Source organism: Psammomys obesus, unplaced genomic scaffold, assembly GCF_907164565.1.
Source record: "Psammomys obesus unplaced genomic scaffold, mPsaObe1.curated_primary_1811, whole genome shotgun sequence".
NCBI lineage: Eukaryota > Metazoa > Chordata > Mammalia > Rodentia > Muridae > Psammomys > Psammomys obesus.
The window spans coordinates 28463577-28480824 of record NW_026596095.1 but is presented as its reverse complement, the minus strand read 5'-3'; positions in this window follow the sequence as shown (position 1 = coordinate 28480824).

Genomic DNA, 17248 nt, shown 5'->3' with positions numbered 1-17248 from the left:
AGTATCCACTTATAAGTAAATATATACCGTGTGTCTCTTTCTGCTTCTAGGATGTTTCACTCAGGATAATCTTTTCCTTGTTTTTAATTGCTGAGTAGTATTCCATTGTGTAAAAGTACCACAGTTTCTATATCCATTCCTCCATAGACAGATATCTGGGTTGTTTCCAGGTTCTGGCTATTATGAATAAAGCTGCTATGAACATGGTTGAACAAATGTCCTTGTTGTGTACTTGGATATATGCCTACGGGTGGTATAGCTGGATCTCGAGGAAGCATGAAACAGAGAATTCTCTGTAGAGGAATATCGAATGACAGAGAAACACTTAAAGAAATGCTCAAAATCCTTAGTTATCAGGAAAATGCAAATCAAAATGACCCTGAGATTTTACCTTACACCCATCCGAATGGCTAAGATCAAAATCTCAAGTGACAACACATACTGGAGAGGTTGTGGAGAAAGGGGAACCCTCCTCCACTGCTGGAGGGAATGTAAATTTGTACAACCACTCTGGAAATCAATCTGGTGCTTTCTCAGACAATTAAGAATAATTGTCTTCCTCGAGATCCAACTTTGGTAGTTTTTGGATCACCCCTTTCCTGGAGTACTATGTAGCCTACTAAGAAGGTGCTTTGTTTTTACTCTTCACATAGGCCCCGAGCCTCCTCAGCCTGCATGAGTGTGATTTCTCCTAAATGAAAACCAGGCCATGTACACACTCTACCAAACACCCCTCAATGCATCCCACTTCTCTAAAGAGAAAGACCACTATTCTTAAAATGTCCTGATTGGATTTTCATATTGCAGCCCATTTCCATCTGCATGGCTTTCCTGAGTCTCTTTCTACATTTTATGTGTTCTAGCTACCTATACCACAGGGTTTACAGTATCGGGTTGTTAGTCATGGTCTTCTGCAACAGGCCTGGTGCACGCAGTTTGCTTTCCCCAATAAACTACTGATTCCTTTTCTGTGTGTCTAGGTAATTCTATTAAACAAATATTCCAATAGTACCTGATTTTTTGACAAAGGTCCTCTGATAAAATTACACTATCATCCTGAGTAAGGTATTCCAGAAGCAGAAAGACATACATGGTATATTCTCACTCATAAGTGAGAATATATTATTATATTATATTATGTTATGTTATATTATTATATATTAATATATAAGTCTAATATAATTTTATATGTCTAATATAATAAAACATATTTGTACACCTGAAGAAACTAATCAAGAAGGAGGACTCTGGGTAAGATGCTCAATCCTCATTCACAAAGGCAAAATGGATGGACATCAGAAGAAGGAAAAGACAGGGAACAGGACAGGAGGCAACCACAGAGGGCCTCTGAAAGACTCTACCCTTCAGGGTATTGAAGCAGATGCTGAGACTCATAGCCAAACTTTGGGCAGAATTCAGGGAATCTTATGAAAGAAGGGGGAGATAATAAGAATTGGCGAGAACAGGAGCTCCACAAGGAGAGCAACAGAACTAAAATATCTGTGCATAGGGGTCTTTTCTGAGACTGATACTCTAACTAAGGACCATTCATGGAGAAAACCTAGAACCTCTGAACCAATGTAACCCCTGGCAGTTCAGTGTCCAAGTGTGTTCCCTAGTAAAGGGAACAATGATTGTCTCTGATATGAACTGATTGGCCTGCTTTTTGATCACCTCCCCCTCAGGGGGGTGCAGCCTTACTAGGCTACAGAGGAAGACAATGCAGCCATTTCTGATGAGACCTGATAGACTAGGATCAGAAGGAAGGGAAGGAAGACCTCCCCTATCAATGGACGGGGCGAGGGGCATGGGTGGAGAAGAGGAAAGAAGGGTGGGGTTGGGAGGGGAGGAGGAAGGGGCTACAGGTGGGATACAAAGTGAATAAATTCTAATTAATAAAATTAAAAATTAAAAAGTACACTATACTGTGTTTATAATTTACAGATATCTTGGTATATTTTATAACACATACATTCATAACTTAGTGCTGTTGTAATTGTGTAATTGTATATTTTGTATATAAGTACAGTGTACATGTGTTTGCTATATATGATATAATAAATATATCATATGTATCTGAGAAGTATGTAAGGAATATTTTCCTTTGAAAAAATTAATAGAGTTGTTTCAATTTCATCTTGATAGTATGAAAATTAGATTAATGAATTTACGGGTAAGAGTTATAAAGTATATGTCTCTGAAAGCAAGTGGCTATTAATGAATTTCCCAGTTATTTATTTCAATGAGTCTTATTCATCATGTTTCATTCAGTGTAGAGCTTGGAAGCAGTCTCCTGTAAATTAGGAAACCTTTTCACTGGCCTGAGGAATTTATAGTCTACCTAGAGAGACAACATAAATGCAACAATATGAGGCAATATATCCACAAAGCACAACAAAGATAGTAAAAAAGTGAACATAAAAGAAGAAACAGAGAAACTTTTGTCACCCCAATTATTTTCAATTCACTTCCTTATTCAGCAAGACCAAAACAGTATAGTCATGAATTTATGTGTTACCTCAGATAAAATTCACAAATTACACTCCAATTTCTGGTACAACTAACTAGTGTTTTCTATAACTTAAAAAATATAGAGGCAACAACCATGAATCTCCAAGAAACTCCTGGAGGTAATATGTGGGGTTGGCTTTCTTTTATGATTAGAAAACCTCTCTTTAAAGGTTACACATGTTAGAGAAATTAAGAGGAAATAACAGACCAAGTAGAGTTTCTTCTTTGCTGCTCTGTGAGACCATGAAAAAGGTCAAGGGCAACAGCGGAATGTCTGACTGGTGCTTAAGGTAACAGTGTCAGGCAGGAGCTTCTTATAGTAACTGTGTCCCAACCCAGCTGTGACACAAGAGAGAATGTACAGGACGGATGGAGGAAATCCTGTGAGTTGAAAGGTGTGCTGGTCAATGGTCTGAATAAAGCCATAGTCAGTAAAAACGGAGAACAAATTTCCATGCGTTTGGTGTTTAGTAGCCTTGGAGACTTCAAATAACATTTCCCCAAATTGCTTCTAAGTCCTTCAAAGGTGTAATGGTTTTTCCTTGACTCACATGATAGTCCAAAATCTGTTAGCAGTTGTATAACACTGTAAAAGGGATATAGAATATATTTTTCTTCTGAAATGTCATTTAATCTAATAAAATTTGTGCCAAAGGTATATATGAATTTTAAAGCTTACCATCGATTCTCACTGCTTTAAGAAGACACTGGTTTGTACTCAGAAAATTCTTTATTTGGTTCCTTACAAAACTGTTAGCTTAAGGATTGTTTTCAAAGAGCACAGCCAAATTAGTAGGATTATTTAATGTTACTTCAGGTTCATTATTTATGCCAGATGTTTTGTATGTGGGGCACACAGTTTAAAAGGGTGCACTCTGTAATATTAAATAATATGAAAAATGAATGCTGAGAACTGAATTTAAATTTGAAAAACTGAACAGGCTGACAATTGACAAATGGCCCAATTAACATTACAGACATTTCAGCAACTTGAAAAATTAGGAGCAAACAAGCAAAATTGTATTTGTATTAGAAACAAAGTTTCAGAGATTATGAAATCATTTCATTTTCTACTTGAGGAAAATGAGCCAGGATTATTTTTCTCAATTATTTATTTATGGTCTTTTAAAAGAAGAACAGTAATGTGTGATTAAGTCACTGATGATTTAGAAGTGTTGTTGGGAAAATTTTGTGTGAAATAAGTAGTCACAGCTATTTATTTTCTTTTTCAGTTTGTGTGTGTGTGTGTGTGTGTGTGTGTGTGAGAGAGAGAGAGAGAGGCTGGTATATGTGTGTACCTATGCACATTGTTGCTAATGGTGGGTGCATGTATGAATGCATGTGTATAGACACCGAAAGTTGATGTCAGGAATCTTTCTCCATAGGTTTTCCACCTTCTCCACTGAGGTGAGGTTGCTTAGTCAAACCTAGGATATTGTCACTATGAAGAAAATGACAGCAAGGGGCCAAGCACATGACATATGGCACATGCCCAGTGACTTGATTATGTAACTAGGCCCCTGCTCCTGATTTCTACGACCGCTCAATAATGCCGTCAAGTTATGTCTCTATTGATCAACTGATCAGAGCCCCCACTATTCAATAAAATCACAGTGATCCTATCCACTAACTGAAACTACATCTTCAGCACGTGAGAGAGCCTGATGGGAGGCACATTATACATGAGCTATAACAGAGTATCAAGAAATTTCCCAGGGCCAATGCATTGGCTCAGTAAGTAAAAGCACTTATTTCCAAGCATGGGAACATTAGTCTGATCGCTAGGACCCACACTGGAAGGAAAGAATCAACTCTTATAGGTTGTCCTCTGACCATCAAATGCAAAACATGCCACGTGCCTCTTTCAATAAGATAATAACATAAACAGATAAAAACTATTTTTTTTGATTATTCAGGTTATTATCTTAACAATACAATGAATATTGAAAAGCAATATAACTTATACTGCGGAAGCATTCAGGTGGAATGTCTTTAATATTGAGTTTAGGATAACGAAACTAGTCATGCCAAGGTAATTGGAATAACTGGAATTACAAAGTCACACAATTGTAAGATGTTTGAATTCTGTCTAATAATTTCCATTATCTCTTTAGAAGGAAGAAAATAACATTAGATTAAATTTACTCTAAAATGGAGTTAATATGATTATATATTCCTAACCATAGTAATAAAAAGAAATAAAAATGATCTACTCTTTTTTTTCCTTCTTTGTTTCAGAAAGTTATTCTTCCATAAGAAAATGTTTGCAGAGAAGGTCAAAGCCCAATGGTGCTGAATCTGCTTTGAAACACATCCATGTGTAATTGATAGGGTCTTTTTTTTTTTTTTTTGAAGTTTTTCGTTTATTTATTTTATTTTGTCTGAATGCATGTATGTATACAATATGTGTGCCTGTTGCCCATGGAAGTCACAGGTGGCATCAGGTCCCCTGGAACTGATGGTACAGGTGATTATAAGCAACGCCGTGGATTCTGGAAACCAGACACTGCTCCTCTGAACAAATACTCTCACCACCAAGCCATCCCCTCCGAACCATGCTTGACGCTTTCAATCATTTCATTACAATTCCTCAGAAAGAACTTATTTGTTTGCTCCTAAACCCATGTGTTCGCTTCTCCTCCTCCCTTTACGTCTGCAGTCACTCTTGTTTCCTGCCTTCCTTAAGTCAACAGAGCAGTTCAGGGATCTGGTCAGATCTAAGGGACTTTGGGGGATATGACTCTGATAACCATCAAGGATACATCCCTGGAAAGTATAGGGATTTAAAAATGAATGGGCCTGACACATCGCTGTGCCTCTTCAGGTGCTGCTCTCTTCACGTCCTGTTTGTGCCATTCCAAGACTTCTCCATACACAATAAACTCTCAGTTGATTGCAGCATTTATTTATTCCTTCAGTGTTTTTATTAGGTTTATCTAAATCTCTAAGGGGTATCATAACACTGTTAAATTCTCATATTGCTAAGTGTAGGAAGAAGATGGGACTGCTGGCCTCTGAACCAGGTGGCCCAGCTGTTTATTGGGTAGCACCCTCTTCCTGATGTTATTATCCGTCGCTGCAGAGCAGTGCTCCCACTTGTTGTGCTGTTTGTTCTTGGGAAGTCAAGCACTTGAGGGCACACTGACCTTAGAGTTTGAGAGGATGGAGATCAACTCTCTGTCACCTGGGCTCTATTGGATATTATATCCGACTGGGGAAGTGTTACACTCTCAGAAGGAACTCAAAGGTTACCATAGTTAAATGATATTGGGCTGTTGGGTGCCAGGAGTTTCAAATCAGATTCATCTGAAAAAAATCAATATGGACACAAGACATTTATTGCCTTATTCCATTATACACCCATACCTCAAACATTTAACGTGTTGTCAAGAATAGGACTTTGAGCTCTTAAGCCTTAACCAAATGTAAAAGCAGGGAACCAGAGAAAATTAAATCTTCAGTGAACTAATACATCAAATTTATGATTTTTGTTCTCAGTTATTCCGATGAAGTTATGAAGAAGAAGGGGAGGATATTAAGAGCTATGTCCAGTAACAGAAGCATTTTTGTAGAAGCATTGGTAATAATCATTAATTAAATAAAAATCCAGTTTGGCTTACTAATAACCACGCAAAGGGGAGTAAAGGACTTACAAAGATGGCTTTGAAGAGTAAATCGATTCAAAGTTGTTTAGCTGATTAGAGAATATGTTGAATTGAAATAGTTCACTGTGCTTTTTTGTGAAAAAAAAAAAAAAAAAAGCACTGTGGTACAGTGGCTAGGTTTAGAATACAAGGTATGATGGACCCAAGAGCCACATGAACTGAGAAAGTAATGACATTGTCTACTACAATCTTAAAGTGAATGAATACTCAAAGAACAATAATCTAAGAGAAGAGACCTCAAGCCAGATATTTGCTTATTTTGATTGCATTAACCATTAGATTCATGCTTAAATAATACCAACAATGTTGAGCATAAAAACCAAAATACTTTTTAATCTCATTCTTAGTATGTTTAAAATAAATATATTCAAATAAATGATTGTCTGGGTTTTTATTATTTTTCACTATTGGTATGGGGTGGATTCAATTGGAATTATAATGAGAATGCATTAAAATTAGTATGAACAAAAATACAGTGTACCTTATCTTTCAGAAGATAGTTACTATATATAATTGGCTATTTATGCTTTACTCTGTTGCTTTGGTAAAATATTTTTGTTGCATTAATTTTGTTTTCCAATATTTTTAATTCAAATAATACTGAATATATTCTTGCCAAGTAGACAAAATTTGAGTATAACTTTATTGCCCAATTTGGCCATATAATATTTGTACTCACAAAAACACAACTGGATAAACTCCCAACTTTCTGCTGTTCTAATTTTAATTATTTAATATTATTAGACCATTCCAACCTCTAAGTTCCTCCAGAACAAGTAAACATGTTACTTTTACCAAACACAGACATGTTTAGATACATGCCGCTTTTCAATAAAAATATATTCACTTAATCAGTTTCTTATCTATATTAAAATTTTACAAGTATGTCACAGAAAAATAATTGGAAAAAACAATGTTGCTGTTTTTAGTGCCTCTAATTTTTCATGTTATACATAATGTATCTAGTCGGTGTATAGGCCTTTAATTTTATAATTTTATGGAGAGGAAGGCAGATGTCTATGAGTCCCAAGACAGCCTGGTCTACACAGTGAGTTCTAGGCCAGCCAGGGATTCATGGTAAGATTCTGTTTCAAAACAAAATGAAGCCAAAAAGACCTGAATGATTTTTGGACAATGTACATTCAGATATACATAGATTTCCTCAGCTTTTTCTTGTATGTTTATATTAATTAAATCGGTGTTTCCATTAAGCTTCTAGAATAGTGAAAAGATTCTTTAAATGTTACAACAAAGAAAAACAATATATTCCTATGACTCCTATCCATGTGGAAAGATATATTGCAGTATAATAGAAGGAGATAAGAACATTATATTAAAGACTGAGAAAAAACAGAGTTGCTACAGTGTACCAAGAGGGAAAAAGAAAAGGAAATTTCTCTTTATGGTTAATAAGCTTGTGCTTGTTCAGTCAAGCAGTATTAATATTTTGATAACAGCAAGATTTAATATGAAATCTCAGATGACCAGAAATTTGTAGTAAATATTGTGCTGTTTTGACTGCATATTACTCTTGCTGGAGGTAATTTATTTTTCAATTTTGAGGTGCTTGGGACACTTGCTAAAGTGAAGGCGCACAGAGCAGATCACCCAAGACTATAGCAGCAAAGAGGCCTAGCTTTACATGGAAACAACCCAACTCAACTGAGCCTCAACTGAGGAATGAATACAAAAATTGTGGTACATTTACACAATGGATTACTACTCAGCAATTAAAAACAAGGAAAACATGAAATCTGCAGGCACATGGTGGGATCTAGAAAAGATCATCCTGAGTGAGGTATCCCAGCAGCAGAAAGACACACATGGTATGTGCTCAGTTATAAGTGGATATAAGACATATAATATAGGATAATCATGCTAAAATCTGTATACCTAAGGAAGCTAAGCAAGAAGGAGGACCCTGGGTAAGATGCTCAAATCTGAAAAATTTTGTCTCAGCACCTTGTGTGGGAGGCAGGGTGACCACTGAAACGATACACTGTGAACCACTGCTTAACAGGAAGAATAGAAACTGATGCCACTTGTCACATAACTGTGGGTCAAATACAATGCTATCTGCCTTTAATTCCCAAGAGTAAAAGACTTAACAACAAATTGAACACATAATTTACAAGTATTCACAGGAATTTTGTTTGGGATAAACTTGTTAGATTAAAACACTTATGTAGTTCTTGTCCCCTCTGGGTCCTTTTGTACTTTTCCCAAGGTTCCCCGTGCTCCACCTAATGTTTGGCTGTGGGTTTCGGCTTGTGTTTCAGTCTGCTGCTGGGTGGAGCCTCTCAGAGAACAGTTGTGCTAGGCTCCTGTTTGCAGACACAGCATGTAGAAAGGCATTGACCATTTCAGTGTTCAGCTCAAAAACTCTCCTTCAGGTCAGGTCATCAGGCAAGAAAGTGAACCCAGAAGTCAGTATGGATCTTGATTCTTTACACCATCTATTTTAGAACCTTTTAGAATGTAATACATTAAAAATACCTTTACATGTGGCACTCAATAAAATGAAATAGGGGTATCATATCCCTTTTGTTTCAGAATAACAGATAATGTCCTCAAGGGAAAAACCAAGAACTCAAATCCCTCACTTAATAATTCAGAGGCAACATATGTCCAGTTAGAACATATTTGCCTTTAAATCTGAGTTTGGTATCCCACCTCTTTGGGTCATTGTGTCACTACTGCCTGCGTTTTATGTTAACAATCAACAAAACGGAAATTACTTCTAAAAAGAAAAAAAAAAGTCCTCACCCCAAATAATATAGCAGATAGTTTTCACTTACATTTGAGAAGAAATCTTCTTTCACTCATCACAAAAGGAACATACGCACACATGCAAAGCAAAATCTCCTTCAACATAGGAGGAATCAAACTTAAAAGAGGAAAAGAAAAGAACTAGGCATATGAGTTAATTTTGATTATTTATTTATAAATACAGATCAAGTATTTATCCAGAAAAACTGCTACAAAGATTTTGTACTCAAGCAATGGAGATGTAACTGTAGAACACATCCCTGCCTTGGGGAAGGAGAAAATGAGAATATGCGGGTTTATAAAAACATTCGTCAACACTCCTATTACTTCCTGACCATATCTGAGGTTACAGCCTACGTGTGCTGAAGAGAAAGCCTTATGAAGAAGGGGAAGAAAGAAAGACCTGGAGGGACAGGAGCTCCACAAGAAGACCAACAGCGCCAAAAATCCTGGGCCCACAGGGGGGTCTGCAACTAAGGATCGATACTCCAACTAAGGACCATGCCTGGAGAGGACCTAGACACCCTGCTTAGATGTAGCCTATAGCAGCTCAGTCTCCAAGTGAGTTCCTCCGTAAGGGGATCTGACATGAGCTCAGTGGCTGGCTGTTTGATCACCTCCCACTGAAGGGGCTGCTACAGCCTTGCACACCACAGAGGAAGATGATGCAGCCAACCTTGATGAGACCTGATAGGCTAGGGTCAGATAGAAGGGGAAGAGGTCCTCCTCTATTAGGGTACTAGGGAATGGGCATAGGAAGAGAAGAGGGAGGGAGGTTAGGACTAGGAGGAGAAGAAGGGGGGAGGGTGGGACTAGGAGATAAGGGAGGGGCTACAGCGGAGATATAAAGTGAATCAATTGTAATAAATAAATGAATAAAAAATTTAAAAGATATTTATTTATTATGTATACAATGTTGTGTTTCTGTCATGCATGTATACCTGCATGCCAGAAGAGGGCACCAGATTTCATTATAAATGGTTGTGAGCCACAATGTGGTTGCTGGGAATTGAACTCATGACCTATGGAAGAACCGCCAGTGCTCTTAATCTCTGAGCTATCTCTCCAGCCCCAAAATATTTGTTTCTTTTTTTTTTTTAAAGATTATATTTATTTATGCATTGAGTGCTCTGTCTGCATGTGTGCCTGCAGGCCAGAAGAGGATGTCAGATTTCAATATATAGGTTGTGAGCCACGATATGGTTGCTGGGAATTGAACTCAGGACCTCTGGAAGAACAACCAGTGCTTTAACTAGCTGAACCATCTCTCTAGCCCCCAATAATTTTTTTTTAAAACAATAAGATTTTCTGATTCCAAACAAAAACTCTACTTTGGTTCATAAAACATTCAGGTTCTGAATACCCTTAAGTAAACTATACACACTCTAAATAGCAAGTAATATAAATAATAAGTATTGCTATTCTGATAAAAAGAGATTAAATACACAGCATTTTGCAAAATGTGATATAGATATAAGACAGTATTACGGCACTAGTCTAGGTACTTAAGCATAAGAGTGAGGCCAGAGACTTTAGGAACAATACATTAATGAGTTCTTACACCATAGGAGATGTATATGTTATATATCAGTGCTCTTTTTTCACTTATTACTACTACTGATATATTCCTGTTTATTCGCTTGTTACATCCTCAATACTCTGTATTTTTGTGTGATGCTTTCTTTTTATTCACCAGTTTAAATATCAGCAATTGCAGTGTTCAAAGTTGATCTAGAAGATTACTTATAAAATATGTAACAGTAGAAAAAGAATAGTTCATCTTTAAATTTAGAACTCAAAAGCCCGTTTCTTCATGGGAAGAGTAAAGTGGGGAGGGACTAATGACTACATAATTATGGTTAATTACGTTGAATGCATTTGACAGATAAAATCAAGGGTGTTTGTGTAGCATTGTAAATATTCTTAGTGCCACGAGGTTGGACCCTTAAAGACCTGGACAATAACATTACTGGTTAACGTGCCAAGGTGGACGGGGAAATTTTCACTAGGACTCACCCTTGGGTGTAAAGCTACAGGCAATTAATGACTATTGAGGGGTAGGGAGGATAAATCTTCCTCTGAGATGGTTTCCTAAGTTGTTTTCTGATACCACATGGTCACCCCTAAAACATATGCTATGAGTAACATTAATGACTCATCAGGTTGTATATACAGGTTTATATGCATGTATGTTATATACATATAACAGTGATAATTGAAGAAAGAAAAAGAAAAAAGAACTATTTGAGACATAAAGAATTCATTTGGATTCTTTGAGGATGAAATTTTGCCTCTTTTTGTCAAGTTAAAAATAACAAAGCAAACAAAGCCAACCTTGTGGCTGAGGGTTAAATTAAGATAAAAATAAAGAAAGAAATGAAGACAATTACGGCTGAGTCACCAGTTATAGGGCTCTGGATGTAAATGGCATAATCTCCCCTAGCTTACTGTATGTCTATTATATCTTAGAATGCTAAAAGGAAGAAAATGGTTGCACAAATGTTCAAAGGTACAGAAGAGTGAGAAGAGATCACAATATTTAAGCTGTGTTTTGGCTGTCCATACCCAAGTCCTATTTTCTACAACATACTGTCCTGGTGAGCCTCATGGAAAATCACATTTCTTTTCTGTCTGGTTCCATGTTAGGTGATTTCATGGCCATCTTTATTATATACATATATATATATATATATATATACACACACACATATATATGTATAATGTATACATGTATACACATATGTATATATGTATATGTAAATATGTATACATTACAGATATACATGTTTTCATGTTCCTGTATTGATTTCTCTGACAATGTTTTGTTTTGCTTTGTTTTCTTTTCTTTTGTTTTGTTTTGAGACAGGGTTTTCCTGTGCAGTCTTGGCTGTCCTGGACTTCCTTTCTAGACTAGGCTGGCCTCGAAGTCACAGAGATCTGCCTGTCTCTGCCTCCCTGAGTGCTAGGATTAAAGGCCTTCACTACCATGCCTTACTAAGACAATGGTTCTTTATCCTGGAAAAGGCTGTTCTATTTCCTGGTTCATTGTTCTTGTTCTCTCTCTCTCTCTCTCTCTCTCTCTCTCTCTCTCTCTGTTTCAGAAATGATGTTATTGTTTGCCTCAGAGATACAAGAGCCAAAATGTTCACATCCTTCCTCCAGATCTTAGTCTTATTGAGCTCTGCCAAACTCCTAAATTACCAGCTTTCTGTGGCTGGTCGCCACTTGAAACCTCAGCTCTGAAGGCTCCACCCAAGCTTCAAATTCCTCAAAACACAGACTTAACCTTTTGCTCATTTAACTCAGAGAGGGAGTTCCTTCAGCTGTTAATATTTCTGTTACTATGTTCTCTGTTTTCCCCTTATGTCTTGAAATTTTGTATTCAAAAAAATATCTTATTAAGTATGCTTTATAAAAGTGATCAGTTATGATAGTCAATGTCTATTTAATCATGTGTAGACCTATACATATGCATATTAATAATAAGATTTCTAACATGAAATGTTTCTTAACTGTTAAGAGCAACTATGGTAAGCATCGCAGAAAAGATCACCTATGATCATAGCTTGACATACGAGACAAAATAGTAAAAATAATATTACTTAAAACCTCCAGGATTTAGGCTTCATTACTGAGGAATTATTTCTTCATGTAATCTAAGAGGAAAGATTTGACAAGAAGGTTGATTTGTTTTTTCTTTCTTGTTCAGGTTTACTGCTACCCATCCCCCATCCCCTACTGGAAAGGTTTTGCTGTCTTGTCTTTGCATTATATCTCACGTCCTTCATTCTGGTTCCCCATCTCTTTCATTAACCCATTTTTCAAAGCCACATGTGACACATTTGAAGTTTCCACAGTTCTAAAGCTCACCTTGCGATCCACTCCATGTGCATTTCCTGAGATTTATGTCTTCCGTACAAGCCTGCACTGCAACTGATCAGTTGTCTCCAGGGGTCACGGCCTCTGCACCTCCTTGTACAGTTTCACTTTGCCTACTCTGGCCATTGGTATAAGAGATCACTTCAATGGTTTTCTAGGAGCCTCAATATCTTCATTTGTAGAAAACGAAGAGGTGACTCTTGACATTATGTTGCACTTACACATCGAGAGCCGAGGGCTCATCCCTTCATAGCCTTTACTATTGGGCTGCTCAGCCTTTCCCATCAAAATAAATCAATAGTAGAGTCTTCTGTTCTCTTTACTCCACATGAAGGGATATTTGAAACAAACAGGACTCTATAAGTCTAAAATATGCAACTCAAGAGAGTGGACAAAATGTAGTCTGAAAACTTCTGTATAATTCAGTCATTTCTCTACATCTCAGATGAGAAGTCCTGTCATGGAGTAATCTAATTATAAAAGCATTAAAACACTCCAGGCCAGGGGATCTCACTAAATCAGAAGCTGGCCATTTGGGCTAGGCTGGTTAGTCAACTAGACCATGAGATCTTCCTTTCTCCTCCACCTAATGCAAGGGATTACTGGCATGCACAGCCATACCCAGTTCTTGACTTAGCAACCTGACTGTGCCCCCCCACCCTTGCTCTGGGCAGCAATGAAGGCAGAGATGAGGAGAGGTTCACTTTCTGGATCGGCCATCCATGAAGGACCACAGTTGCTCAAGATACCACGAGAAGCCATGTTGTCTGTGGTCCATTCTGCTAGCCATGATGAAGCCTGAGATCCATGTGGACATATGCAATCTCTGCTAATGTCTGATACCTTGGTGATGTCCTCAGCCTTTGCTGCCTCTTGGGGCCATTTTGATGTGAGTTTCAAATGTAGACCTGAGGTCATGTTGAGGCCCGCTGTGCAGCCACTGAAGGTCATCAGTGGGTTGATGGTCCTGATATGGCCTGGGGCTGTGTTGATTTGTGTGGCCTGTGTTTTCAGTGAAGCCCAGGAAGATGCTTGTGGTCTGGGCTGCCATTTGAAGCCGTATTGATGTGTGTGAGTGCTGGAGAGCTGGCTCTGCAACTTGCTGGCTGCACCTCATTTGAAGGCTTTGACTCTCCTCATTTGATGGCTTCTGGGGGAGAGAAAGACTCAAGATCTCTTGGGAACTGAGCACTAGGAATGTGACCATGCCCCACTGTGCATATGGAGGATACAAAATGACCTTATTGACTGGCTCGGCAGGGTCGCTCAGCCACTGCCTGCACGGCCCGCCCAATCCCTCAGTGACAGATAATATGCAATATACTCACCAAAGCCGGGCAGAAACACCATACAAGCTCGGCACACCAGGCGCTGGGCCTCCCAAGCTTGGCGAGCACAGTGGAGAGCCCCCAGGACTTCCCAGAAAGCATCTGGACCAGCATCCCAGTCTCCAGCTGCAGCAGGACTTCCTAACCTGGCAGCGGCAGCAGCACTGAGTTGGCAGAGCACATCAGTCCTCCTGCATAAGAACAAGCAAGGCCAAACCAGAGAGCAGAGAGCCCGGATACCCTGATCCCTGCCGATGTGACCTGCTTGAGAGTGAGTACGCCTGTGAGTGTCTGCAGAGCCCCAGATCCAGGCCTCTTCTAAAATAGAAGCCAGGCATCGGACCCCACCCACCCTCATACCCACTGTGGGAACAGAGGGTCACTAAGGATATTGAGGCCCCTGCACTGTGGCACCATCTGGGTCCCGGGTCTGCTAGCCACCATACTGGCCCCAAAGGGTCACTCAGCCACTGACTACACAGCCCGCCCAAACCCTCAGTGACAGTTAATATGCTATATACCCACCAAAGCCAAGCAGACCCACCATACAAGCTAAGAACACCAGGCGCTGGGCCTCCCAGGCTTGGAGAGTACAGTGGAGAGCCCCCAGGACTTCCCAGAAGACATCTGGACTGGCATCCCAGTCTCCAGCTGCTGCAGGACTTTCTAACCTGGCAGCGGCAGCAGCACTGAGTTGGCAGAGCACATCAGTCCTCCTGCATAAGAACAAGCAAGGCCAAACCAGAGAGCAAAGATCCCTGCCAACGTGACCTGCTTGAGAGTGAGTGTGCCCTTGAGTACCTGCAAAGCCCCAGATCCAGGGTCTTTCTAAAACAGAAGCCAGGCATCGAACCCCTCCCACCCACATACCCACTTTGGGAAACAGAGGGTCACTAGGGATATTGAAGCCCCTGCTTTATGGGTCCAATTGAGGAGTTAAGGCACTTAATGCCAGAAATTGCACCATGACTATCACTAGTGCCTGCTACATATACAATGCAGAGCCCCTCCCACACACTCAAGGGTTCAACATTATCTATCACTTTGTCCCCCGAGACACACTTCCACGCACACTTCCACACACATACACAAACATACACAAACACACAAGCCTGCATTTGCCCCTTTTGCGCCTGCATACTTTCCTCCCACAGGTACAGCTAGTGCACCAACGCACACGCTAAGGCCACAGGACCTCTCTCAGCTTACTGAAGAACTCTCCAGACACCAGGAAGAGACAGTATCAGTCTGGACTGCAGAATCCAAAAACAAACAGGGAAGGTTTCACATAAGCCAATAGCCAGGCATAGGTGAAAGAACATATCCAACATAAATCAGGACATCATGACTTCACCAGCAACCCCCAAAATTGATGGATACTTCCAATTCATCAGAAGCACAGGAAAATTACTTTAAAACTATGCTTACCCAATTATTTGAGGCTCATAAAGAAGAAACAAACAATTCTCTCAGAGCAATAAGCATGCAAATTCAGACAGTTAAAGAGGAAATGAACAAATCTATCAGATTTGGCCAGTCAATTGGAGGTAAAGAAAGAGGAAATGGACAAAATACTTAAAGAAACACAGGCAAACATAGCCAAACAAATAGAGGCACAAGTAGAGATAAAATTAGTGGCATATAGAGAGGAAATGAACAAAAAAATAGAGACTATCGTAGAGAGACAGGAATCCACATTCAAACAGATGGAGGAAATGGTGAAAGGCATGAAAACAGAATTAGAATTAATAAAGAAAAAACAAACTGAGAAAACCCTTAAACTGGAGAACTTGGACAAAAGATCAGGAACCACAAAGGTAAGTGTCACCAAAAGAATACAAGAGATGGAAGAGAGAATCTCTGGAGCTGAAGATACACTTGCAGAAATTGATACTTCTCTCAAAGAAAAAGTAAAATCAGAAAAGTCCCAAACACAAAATATCTAAGAAATCAAGGACGCCATGAAAAGACGAAATCTAAGAATAATAGGAATTGATGAAAAAGAAGACTCCAGGCTCCAAGGTCCAGAAAATATTTTCAAGAAAATCACAGAAGAAAATTTTCCCAACTTAAAGAAAGAGATGTCCATAAATATATGAGAGGACTACAGAACACCAAATAGACTAGACCAGAAAAGAAACATATCATGTCACATCATAGTCAAAACACTAAATCTACAGAACAAAGAAAAGATATTAAAAGCAGCAAGGGAAAAAGTCCAACTAACATATGAAGGTAGACCTATCAGAATCACACCAGACTTCTCATCAGAAACTATGAAAGCCAGAAGGGCCTGGGCAGGTGTCATTCAGACTCTAAGAGACTATAAATGTCAACCCAGACCACTATACCCTGCAAAGCTTTCAATCAACATAGATGGAGAAAACAAAATATTCCATGACAAAACTAAATTTATGTAATATATACACAGCAAACCAACCCTACAGAAGATACTAGAAGGAAAACTCCAATCCAATGAAAACAACTTCACCCAAGAAAACAGCATACAGATTCTATCCCAACCAAAATGAAAAGAAAACAAGCAATGAAACACAGTAAGACCACTGACTCCAATATAAAAAGAACTAACATTCATTGGTCACTATTATCTATCAACATCAATAGACTCAATTTTTCAATAAAAAGACACAGACTAACAGAATGGGTGGGTAAACAGGATCCAACATTCTGCTGCATCCAAGAAACGCACCTTTGCAACAAAGATAAACACTACCTCAAAGTAAAGGGCTGGAAAAATCTCTTTAAGTAAACGGACCCAGAAAACAAGCTGGGGTAGCTATCCTAATATCTAATAAAATAGACTTTCAACCAAAATTAATCAAAAAAGATGAGGAGGGACACTATATTCTCATCAAAGGAAAAATTCACCAAGAAGACATCACAATTCTGAGCATCTATGCCCCAAATACAAGAGCGCCTACATTCATAAACAAAACATTACTAAAACATAATCACAAATCGATCCCAACACCTTGATAGTGGGAGACTTCAACACCCCACTTTCACCAAGGGATAGATGATCTAGACAGAAACCTAATAAGGAAATAAAGGCACTTACAGTGGTCCTAAATCAAA